The sequence below is a fragment of the Carettochelys insculpta genome, chromosome 3, assembly GCF_033958435.1.
Source record: "Carettochelys insculpta isolate YL-2023 chromosome 3, ASM3395843v1, whole genome shotgun sequence".
Lineage (NCBI taxonomy): Eukaryota > Metazoa > Chordata > Testudines > Carettochelyidae > Carettochelys > Carettochelys insculpta.
The window spans coordinates 100,737,686-100,747,958 of NC_134139.1; positions in this window are offsets into that span (position 1 = coordinate 100,737,686).

A 10,273-nucleotide genomic window follows, 5' to 3' on the forward strand; every position below is an offset into this window, starting at 1 on the left:
TCTCTCGGCGTTCGAGTCTGCGGTACGGTCCTGCTTCTCCGCTGCAGCCAGCTGGATGCGGCCCGGGAGCATCCCCGGGGCGAGCCGCTGTCCTGCCCTCAGTGCCTCGCCCCCACGCTCGCCGAGGCAGGGAGAGGGAGACCTCTGTTGTCAGCGCCCGCAGCCCGCCGCGTCGCTCCTCCCTGCCTCGCTCCCACCTGAGTCCTCTGGGGCTATTGCGCCCCCCAGCGCAAATCCCTCTCCTAGGGGGAACGCTGCGTCTCCCCGGACGCTCTGGATTTCTGCCTCCAGTCCCCAGGGCTGCGCTAGAGACCGCGCCGCAGCAAAGGTCTTGCAACCGGGCAAGTCCTTGTCCAACCGGATGCAGCCTCTGCCTCTTGCCGGGCCGGCCCTTTATGAAACAGCTGGGATCCAATAACTGAGCAAACGGGTGTTTGCCCACGAAAGTTGATGCTTCAAAATATGTTAGTCTATAAGGTGCCGCAGGACTTCTTGTTCTCGCAGATACAGACTAACAGGGCTACCTCTCTGATACTTGCTAGCCCTTTGCTAGTGCCACGTGGACCAGGGCTGAACAAAGTTTTTATGTAGGGGGTGACTTTTCGTCCTTGCTGTCAGCAGAGCCCTCCCCCGCGTGTAATCCAAACCGATGGGGATTTTTGTTATGTTCACATGAGAAACAAACCCCTTTTCTGCAGGGGTAAGAAAATAAGCCGGTAGAACGTAAATACTTCATTAATGGGTGTATAAACGTGCATACACATCCGTAAAAAGGGTAGCATAGTTCAACATTTTTAATGGGATTGGATGAGCCTGAGACCCAGCAGCCCATTGTGCTGAGCCCCCTTGCACAGCAGGCTCTGCTCACCAAGCCCCAACTTTGTGCACCCTGATGTAAATGTGGTGACATTGTTGCTGTTTCACTGGTCTGCTTAGCACTTTCAGATACCTGTAAAATGTGCAGCTCCTTTTTGTGATTCAAGATAAGAGCAACCATACTGGGTCAGACCAAAAATCCATCTAGCCCAGCATCCTGTCTTTTGACAGTGACCCATGTCAAGTATCCCAGGGGAATGAACAGAACTGTCCCATCATCCATTTTCACCTTTGGACAGAGGCTAGGGACATCATTCCTACCCATCCTGGCTAACAGGTATTGATGGAACCATCCCCACAAATTCATCTCTATCTTTTTTGAACCCTCTTAAAGTCCCAGTCTTCACAATATCCTCTGGCAAGGAGTTCCACAGGTTGACTGTTCATTTCCAGAAGAATGTTTGTTTTAAATCTGCAACCTATTAATTTCATTGGGTGAACCTGTAGTTATTTGTTTACTTTCTCCACACCAGGTATGATTTTATAGATCTCTATCATATTTCTCCTTAGTGTCCTCTTTTCTAAACTGAAAAACATCAGTCTTTTTAATCTCTTCTCATATGGCAGCTGTTCCAACCCCCTAATCATTTTTGGTGCCCTTTTCTGAACTTTTTCCTATGCCAAAATATCTTTTATGAGATGAGGTGACCACATCTGTACATAGTATTCAAGATGTGGGTGTATCATGGACTTAAATAGAGGCAATATGATATTCTCTGTCTTGTTTGCTATCCCTTTTTAAATGATTCCTAACATTCTATTTGCTTTTATTGACTGCTGCCACACATTGAGTGGATATTTTCAGAAAACTATTCACGAGATCAGGTCATAATTTTCTTGTCAGGCAGGAAATTGAATGAAGTCCTGTGCTGAACAGAAATTATGTTTGGATGGTATTCAGATAATACTAGGAGGTTGCAGAGAAGAGTTTTAATATAAAAAAGAAACATTACACTGCTTTGACTATTTTCATATATTAAATATATTTCTGCATTACTTCAAGTCACATTGAGCAGGTGTGATGGCTTAGTAATTTGATTTAAACTACAACATTTATAGCTTAATAGTTATTTTAATTAGGCTAGTGAAGTATAGCAGGAACTAGTAAACAAAACCGTAATCAAAATGATAGATGTCAAAAAATTCAGCTCAAAGTTCAATTACACGCAAACTATGAGCCCTTGAATAATTAGCATTATTTATTATTTGCATAACGCTTATAGTGTTCTACATAGTTGAAAACACATCAGAAGGACGTGGACCTGACAGTTCACAGATATAAGTGTAAGCTATAAAGCCTGATCAGACATTTTTACATAGCCTAATAAGTGAAGTTTGAAGAGCAGGAAATTAGGGAGTTGGCATTTTAGAGATGAAAAGAGAAATCAGAAGCTGGAGGAAGGAAGGAGATAATTAGCACAATGAAAGTTGGAAGAAGGTGATCACAGACTTCTAGTTTTTAACTAGAAATTGTGTCACTTAAATGACCATGGGATGTTTATTGTCTTCCATTTTCGACATCCAGAACAATGAACACTTGTGTGCTGAGCTGTTGTAAACCTGTTATCATGCATATGTTACTCACTCTGGATTGGTGCAAATGATGCAAAGTGCAGGGGAGGGGAGAACCAAGCCTCCTGTTTTTCTTCATATCTCTCAGTCCCTTTACTTTCTCCTCCCTCTCTGGCAAATCCTTTAGTTTATCCTTCTTCAGCTTTTTCCTTTTAGGTCCACCTCCTTCCATGAAATATATTCATCTGCTCACTAAGAGTTAGTGACTGGATCATGTATTATTTGATTGACCTTGATTTACACTTTAGTTTTGGTAAACATGGAAAGAGCTCTGGGGAAGATTTTTTGTTGTCTCAGTTCCCAAACAAATGCAAGCATGACAGGCCTTAGAGTTTCCTTTTACAAAACACCATTTTCATGTCCCAGTTTGGTCTAAGATGGGAGTGAGCTAACATTTTACAACAGGCCCCACTTTTCATCCCTTCAATTAGCAGTCACCTCCTCCCCAACCTGTCCAATGTCATCCAAACTGACATTCCCTTGGCATCAGCAGTGGTGGAGGCCCTGTGTTTTCAGAGGGCAGTAAAACAATGCGGAAGCCCTGGGGTTACGGATGGGAGGGAGTAGAAGACATGTGGGAAGGTGTGGAAGCTGCAGGTGGGGAGGAGGCCAATCATATTGAGCCCCACTTAAGAAATTTCATGCCCACCCAAAGGGATGCTCCCTCTGCTTTGTACACCCCAGCTTAAGGCATTTCCTTTTATGAAAACACCATGTCTAATGTCTACTAGAGAAATTAAAATTGAAAAAAAATATGTTTAAGGCTCCTCAAAGGCCATCAGGACAAGTCCTAGAGACTTGGATGTTGTCCTTGCTTTTATTCTCAGAAGACTAGTTTCACCACAAATAACACATTTTTTCCATTGTGGGTTATTAACGCCAATGCCATGGGATGGTATTAGCTATATTTATACAGGAGCTCAGGGAGTGATTCCTAGCTGGCATAGAAATACTAGTGCCAGCTCTCACCCTGATAGCTCTATAGTAGTGTAGCTGTGGTAGCCAAGATAAGTTATATCCAGTACATCCCAAGTGATCCAGCAAGCCCTTGCCCCAACTCCCAGTGTCATGGGCTACACCACAATGTTTAGCATGATAACTCAGAGCAAGCCAGAGTATGCCTGCAGGAGCAGGGAATCCCACCCTTAGCTCAAGAGGTGGAAGTAGCAAGTCATATTATTCTGGGTATAATGTGATTCCCTAGCTGTTACAATGATGCATGCAGAAACATACCACAGGAGCAGATAAGTGCAGGACTCTGGTGCCGCAGTGAGCAAGAAGAACCAGTGAGGAGATGGGGCAGGGTTGGGAGCCATAGGCCTGCAGGTTGTGGGCTGCTGCAGCCCACTGAGGTGAAAGAGGGCCGCTCATGTGGCTCACACACTATTTTTGGTTGTCCATCTCTGAGGTACTCAGGCTTAGGTGTGTTACTGAACTGGAGCCCTACATTCAAATCCTAGCATAGGACTTAAGTGAAAATGAATGTGGTGGTATCACAGTAGGTCCCATTTTTGCAGAGCGGTTTAAGCCTGTTCATCATACATTCAAGAAAGACCTGAAGAACTGGCAGTGAAGCTGGAGTTGCCTTAGCAGACACTATCCACAATATCTGACTTGATGTCTGGCTCAAACCAGGGCCATTATTTCCTCATTTTCCCTCTCTCTACAGATAAAATTCTTTTTTTATCTCCCAGGTGACAGAATAATGTTGTAATGCAAATTTGTCTGTCTGCCACCCAGGGGGTGGAGTGGGGAGAGGGGCCAGGGCAGGAGCAGGGGAGGCCACAGGAAGGCTGGGGCTGGCTACATAGCTCTCTGACAGCTGAAGAAGGCCAAGGCTGGCTGTGTGGTTCCTTGACCCCCAGGAAGACAGGGGGGTTGGTGAGTGTAGCGAGCAGGGGGTGCAGCCCCCTAATTCATTTTTAATTAATGACTACATTAATCCAGAAAAGAGAAAAATTGAAATTCTGCATAATGCAAAGAACTGCTCATGGATTACTAAGCACATTAGCCTCTAAACCACAGGTTTTCAGAAACCACTAAGAAATTGGAAGTTCTTATTAAGCACCTAATCCAATACCCATTGTAATGAATGGACTTCTTCCATTAACTTCAGATCAGGTCTATCTGACAACCTCGCAAAATCAGCTCTTGACTTTGTTCCAATTCAAGGTCATAAGTTTTGCTTTTTCTCTGTATGTTTGCATCTCTGAATACACTCTGCTTTAGTATTAGCGACACTAGGTATCTAGTTTCTCTATCAGAAATTCCACTTAAAGATTTAAGAGTAATGAGCGCTATGCACATTCATAGAATCATAGAACAATAGAGCTGGAAGAGACCTAAAAAAGCCATCGAGTCCAGCCCCCTGCCCTAAGCAGGACCAAACCCATCAGATCAGCCCAGCCAGGGCTTTCTCGAGGCGAGACTTGAACACCTCCAGGGATAGAGACTCCACTACTTTCCTGGGGAGACCATTCCAGTGCTTCACCACCCTCCTACTGAAAAAGTTTTTCCTAATGTTCAATCTGGACCTTCCCAACCACAGCTTGAGACCTTTGTTCCATGTTTTGCCATCCGTGACCACTGTGAGCAGCCTCTATCCTGCCTCTTTGCAACCTCCCTTCAGTAAGTAGAAGGCTGTGATCAAGTCCCCCCTCAGTCTTCTCTTCTGCAGACTAAACAGTCCCAGTTCCCTCAACCTTTCTTCATAAGTCATATGCTTCAGCCCCCTAATTATTTTGGTTACCCTCCGCTGGACCCTCTCCAGTGTATCCACATCCTTCCTATAATTGGGAGCCCAGAACTGGACACAGTACTCCAGATGCGACCTCAGCAAAGCCAAATAAAGGGGAACAATCGCTTCTCTGGATCTACTGGCAATGCTCCTCTTGATGGAACCTAATATGCCATTAGCCTTCTTGGCTACAATGCCACACTGTTGACTCATGTCCAGCTTCTCGTCCACTACAACTCCCAGGTCCTTTTCTGCAGAACTACTACTGAGCCAGTTGGACCCCAGCCTGTAACAATGCTTGGGATTCTTCTGGCCCAAGTGCAGGACTCTGCACTTGTCCTTATTGAACCTCATCAGATTTCTTGCAGCCTAGTCTTCCAATTTGTCTAAGTCACTCTGGACCCTATCCCTGCCCTCCAGCGTATCTACCTCCCCCTAGCTTAGGTGGGATGGGTCCAACTTTGGATGTTTCAGTGCTTCACTCCAAGAGCAGCAGTGCTAAAAATCTCTCTTTAGAGCTCTCCAATGCTGTCAACAAACAACACAAACATTGCTTAAATTGCCCTTAAAACTTCCCCTTTTTTCCCTAACTCCGGGGGAACGGAGCTCAGGCCACTGCAGACCTGCTTTTTTGACTGAGGCTCTGGTGAGGACAGGGCAACTCCTCTGCTGATGAAATCAACAGCAACCTCCCAAAAGAACTGATACAAGCCAGCAGGAAGCACCTTGACCACCAAAAGATCCCTTTCTTGCTATCAGGAGTGTGATTTGAACACACACTTCTCCAGCAAACTGTAGCCTAAGCACAGTATCTTAGGCCACTCAGCCATCCCAACCAAAGCAGCAGTAAGGCCTGTAAAGGGGAGTCAAAGAAAAGAGTGCAGCAGCAGGGTTTAAAAAAGGACACTAGTGGTCTCTCCCTCATAGGGTAGAAAGAGAGGGCTGGGGCAGGGGATGCAAACCCACCACACTGGGGGAGACAGTGGTCTGACTACAGCACCTCAGACTGCTCAGACACTGGGCTAGCTCATGGCAGTGTGCTTTAGCTAGCTGTCAGTGGAGAAGCATGGTCATGGGACCATGTTTTAGAGCGGTCACATTGCCTTATGGCGAATATGGGATACTGGCCTCCAAGGATGGGGGCTGCTGTTCCATGTCAGGGCTCCTCACTGATGGGAAAGCTGCCCCACAGTTAGGCACCTGAGATGGAGGCTCCGCAGTCACCTGATGAGGGGGAGTGGAGATGGGGTGCCACAACCTCCCAGCAAGAGGGCACCAGGGAATGAAGAGGCCACCACTTGGCAGAGCTCTTTCAAAATAAGAATATGCAAATGAGGTGTCAGATATGCAAATCTACACTTCTGTTGCATTTTGATTGACCTAATTTGCATTCCTCTTTCAAAAGAGACACGCAAATGAGGTAAATAAAATGCAAATGAGACATACATTTGCATATTTGGCATCTTATTTGCATGTTCTTATTTCGAAAGAGCTTCTTTTGAAACAAGAAAGCCAGTGTCCACGCTGCTTTTTCCAAAGTAAACCCCATCTTCGAAAGAATCCTCCCCATTAAATAAAGGGAAGAAGGATTCTTTCGAAGATGATAACATTTGAACTAGGGAAAGCAGGAGTCCTCTGAGCAGATACTCCTGCCCTGGTGACTTTGGGCTCGATGATGAGAAATCTTGGGTATCACAGATGTAAACAACGTAAAGCCGCGCAGCTAAAGCTTTCTAAGGTTCTTATATTAACCGATTTCCATCACGTTTGACCATTAATTCAGGCTTCCCGGGTACAGAGACATGCACATTTTCTAAAACCAGCCAAGGATTGTGTATTTATTTTGCAGTTTCCCGTCATTAATATTTCCCCTGAGGTCTTTACCTGCTCTCTCCAGAGCTCTGGAACAAAGACCCGAACGTTGCTGCAGAAGCCTGGTCCAACTTCGAGTCAAACACATCACACGTACATTGCAAGGGCGGGCTTGCTGGTTGTGTTCCTGGGTGGATGGGGAGAGGGTGGGTGAGGGACTGAGCAGAAGATACCACAGCTCCATAGGTGGCTCCTGCAGCACCGGGAAGGGGCACCGTCCGCTTACGCCGCCCCAAAATGAATTGCTAAATGCGGTGCACATGCCCCCTCCCTGCCCCTCTGAGTACCCGCTGATATGCCCGAGTACCTGCTGCAGGAATACCCAGTAAAACAGCGAGGAGCTGAATTTATTCTCTGTTTTGACTGGCGCTCAGTAGGTGGCGCTTGAGACACGTATGGAGACAGCCTATTAGCGGGCTTTTTTGCCTTAATGAATGGGCCGGGATTTGCCTGCCCACCTCTTTGGGCAGCGGTGCAGCACAGTAACATCAAACCACTCAGCTGGACCGAGATTTAAAAACCCCAATATGCACAGCTGTGCATGGAAAGTGATTTCAGGCTGCCATCTCCTCCCTTCCTTCCTCTCCCCCTTCCGTCTTCTCTTTCTTTCTTTGTCTGTCTGTCTGTCCGACCGCAGTTACTAACTTGCTGCCATTCAATCTCCCTCTCCTCTCCTTTGCTCTCGTTGCTCTGAAGCTAACATACCATTTGTCTTTGGGTACCCCTAAGATGTAATTTGAAATACACAACTGAGAGAGAAGAGAGCGATTAACTCCTTTATTTCGGCAGTAACGTTAGGTAATTTGAACATCAAGATCCGAGTTCCTTGATTGCTTCCCCCGCAGGGAGACCAGATTCTTGCTAGTTGTGGTCGATGTGTTTATCCGTTGAAAGGCACTGGAGGCAGAAGCTATTATCCTGTTTCCAGTGCAAAGCTATCTCACACGTCAGCCCATATTCATTTATGTGCCGAGTTTTGGAAAAGTGATGCAGGTAGAACTTAAAGGACTTGAAGCAGGACTTTTGGAGTGGGATTTGCAGAGGCACTCGTGTGATTCAAAAGCACCTGTGAGATTGAGGAGCAATGACCCGTGCTTTTAAATCACATTAGCGCTTTTGACAATTCGCCCTTCACTTCGAAGAACATGTTACAATGCAGGATAAGAATTCTTTAATATCTCAAGGTAAGAATCGCAGTTTCCCGTGGACTCGCTCTATCTGAGCTAGCTAGAGTCAGGAATCAACACCCAAACCACGACTGCAGGATAAAATACCAAGCAAAAGCTGTTTCCAACGTGTCTCTTAGGATGATCAGCAGGCATTTCAGATTTGAATGGCTCAAGACGACTGAGATTTTCCAGTTTCCCCTTTCCCTGCTACGATGAGGGGATTACTAACCAAGACCAACTCTTCTCTCATTGTCATACGTGATTACCCATATAAATTGGTTGTGAAATGCGTAAAGTCTCCCAAATCGAGCGTCTTTATTGTTCACAAGAAAAATGCATTCTCAAAAAAGCCACTAGGGACCTCATTTCGGTTTTGGGGGCTAGGATTAGCATTTACTAATGCATTCTATCTTTCTCAATCAGTGGACCCTTTGCAACAGAAGGAAGAGTGAACAGTAGTTTAAAGTGTTCAAAGCAATTTAATACCAGGATTCTGAATAATGACCTTTTAGGGTGTTAAAATATATTAATTTAAGTGTATTCCATCAGTATTAAGGCACAATTTAGAGAACTACTCAAAGCAAAAATATATGTTCAAGGCTACCTCAAAGGAACTTCAATTTGAATTACTTAAGTGTGATTATAAATACAATCAGTAAACAAGTTGATGTCTATCAGATTATCTAGCCAACACTGGTAAACTTCTTTCTGAATAGTAGTGCAATTTTTTTCTGTAGGATTTACTCAGGTCTGTAATACAGCAGTCTGCAGTCCACGAAGAGGTAACCTACAGCACTGTAATACATTACAGATTCCAGGAGATTAGAAAATTTTGTGTAAAGTAACAAAACAACTAAACAACTAAAACAATCCAGTTCTTGCAGAACTTTTCATCAGTAAACATCAAAGCATTTTACAAGGGGACAGGTGTCATTTCCCCATTCATAAAGATGGGGAAGCTGAGACACATAGAGGTGAAATGATATGCCTAAGGTCACCCAACAGGCCAATCAACAACAAAGACAGGAATACAACCCCGGAATTAGTCTGTTGATGGTGTTAATTTTGCCCAGAGATAGTGTACTAAAGACACGCATTGCTATTTTTGTATCTATAAAGATTACTAAAGATAAACCAGTTTGCTTTATAATTCCAGTTCCTTCGCTGGATAACGCACAATTGACAGCATACGTTTCATTTCATACAAGAGATAGACTTTGTTACCATATTAGTTTCCTATTGTCACTTCTCCAATTTCTTCTTGGGTTTATTACCTTCGTTCTTTTTATATCCCATAATCTTTTAAGGCTCTAAGCCAAATATACGCTGACTTCTGCGTTAATAACATGAACAGTGCAAGCTTGTTCAATGTCTTTTTGTAGTTCAGAGTAAATAAAGCGAGAGGACAATTCGCAGACGGTACTCAGGGTAACGAGCGCTATTTCGCTGCCATAACCCGGCTCTTTACATTGGAAACATAAGAGCCGGAGCAGTTTCTCCATTGCACGATGTTTATATAGGTGTATAGCCTCAAACTCTCGGAGCCTGCTGAAAATGTACAGTAACAATGGGGAAACCAAAGGTGCGTTCTTTTAGGGCAAAACCAGCCAAACGCGAGTCCATTACCTCCCTGTAGTCTAGCAATTTTTGGGCGACTCACAAGGTTGCAACAAAGATGTTAAGTATCGAGTTTAATGAACGAGCGAGGAACTCTGGCGATATCACATATCTTGGTTTGTCACCTGCATGTTAGGGCACGGATAAATTGCAGCCTTTCCCGGGTCATTAACCCAAGCGGGATTTTTGGCTGCGTGCCACAAATCAAATACTCAAGGCGAAACGTTCACAGCCTGTTGGCCACACGCACTTTGCACTGGACAACACAAACGTAAGTGGGCAAGAGGCTGTGAATATAGGTCCACCCGCCCCCCGGCATTTGAAGATAGCTGGTGTTCAGGGTAACGGGAAAGGGACGAGAAGAGGTCTGTTTCCTAAGGAGGGTCTTTTCAGCACTGCGTGCTGGACAGCTCCCCCGCCGCGATGCGTG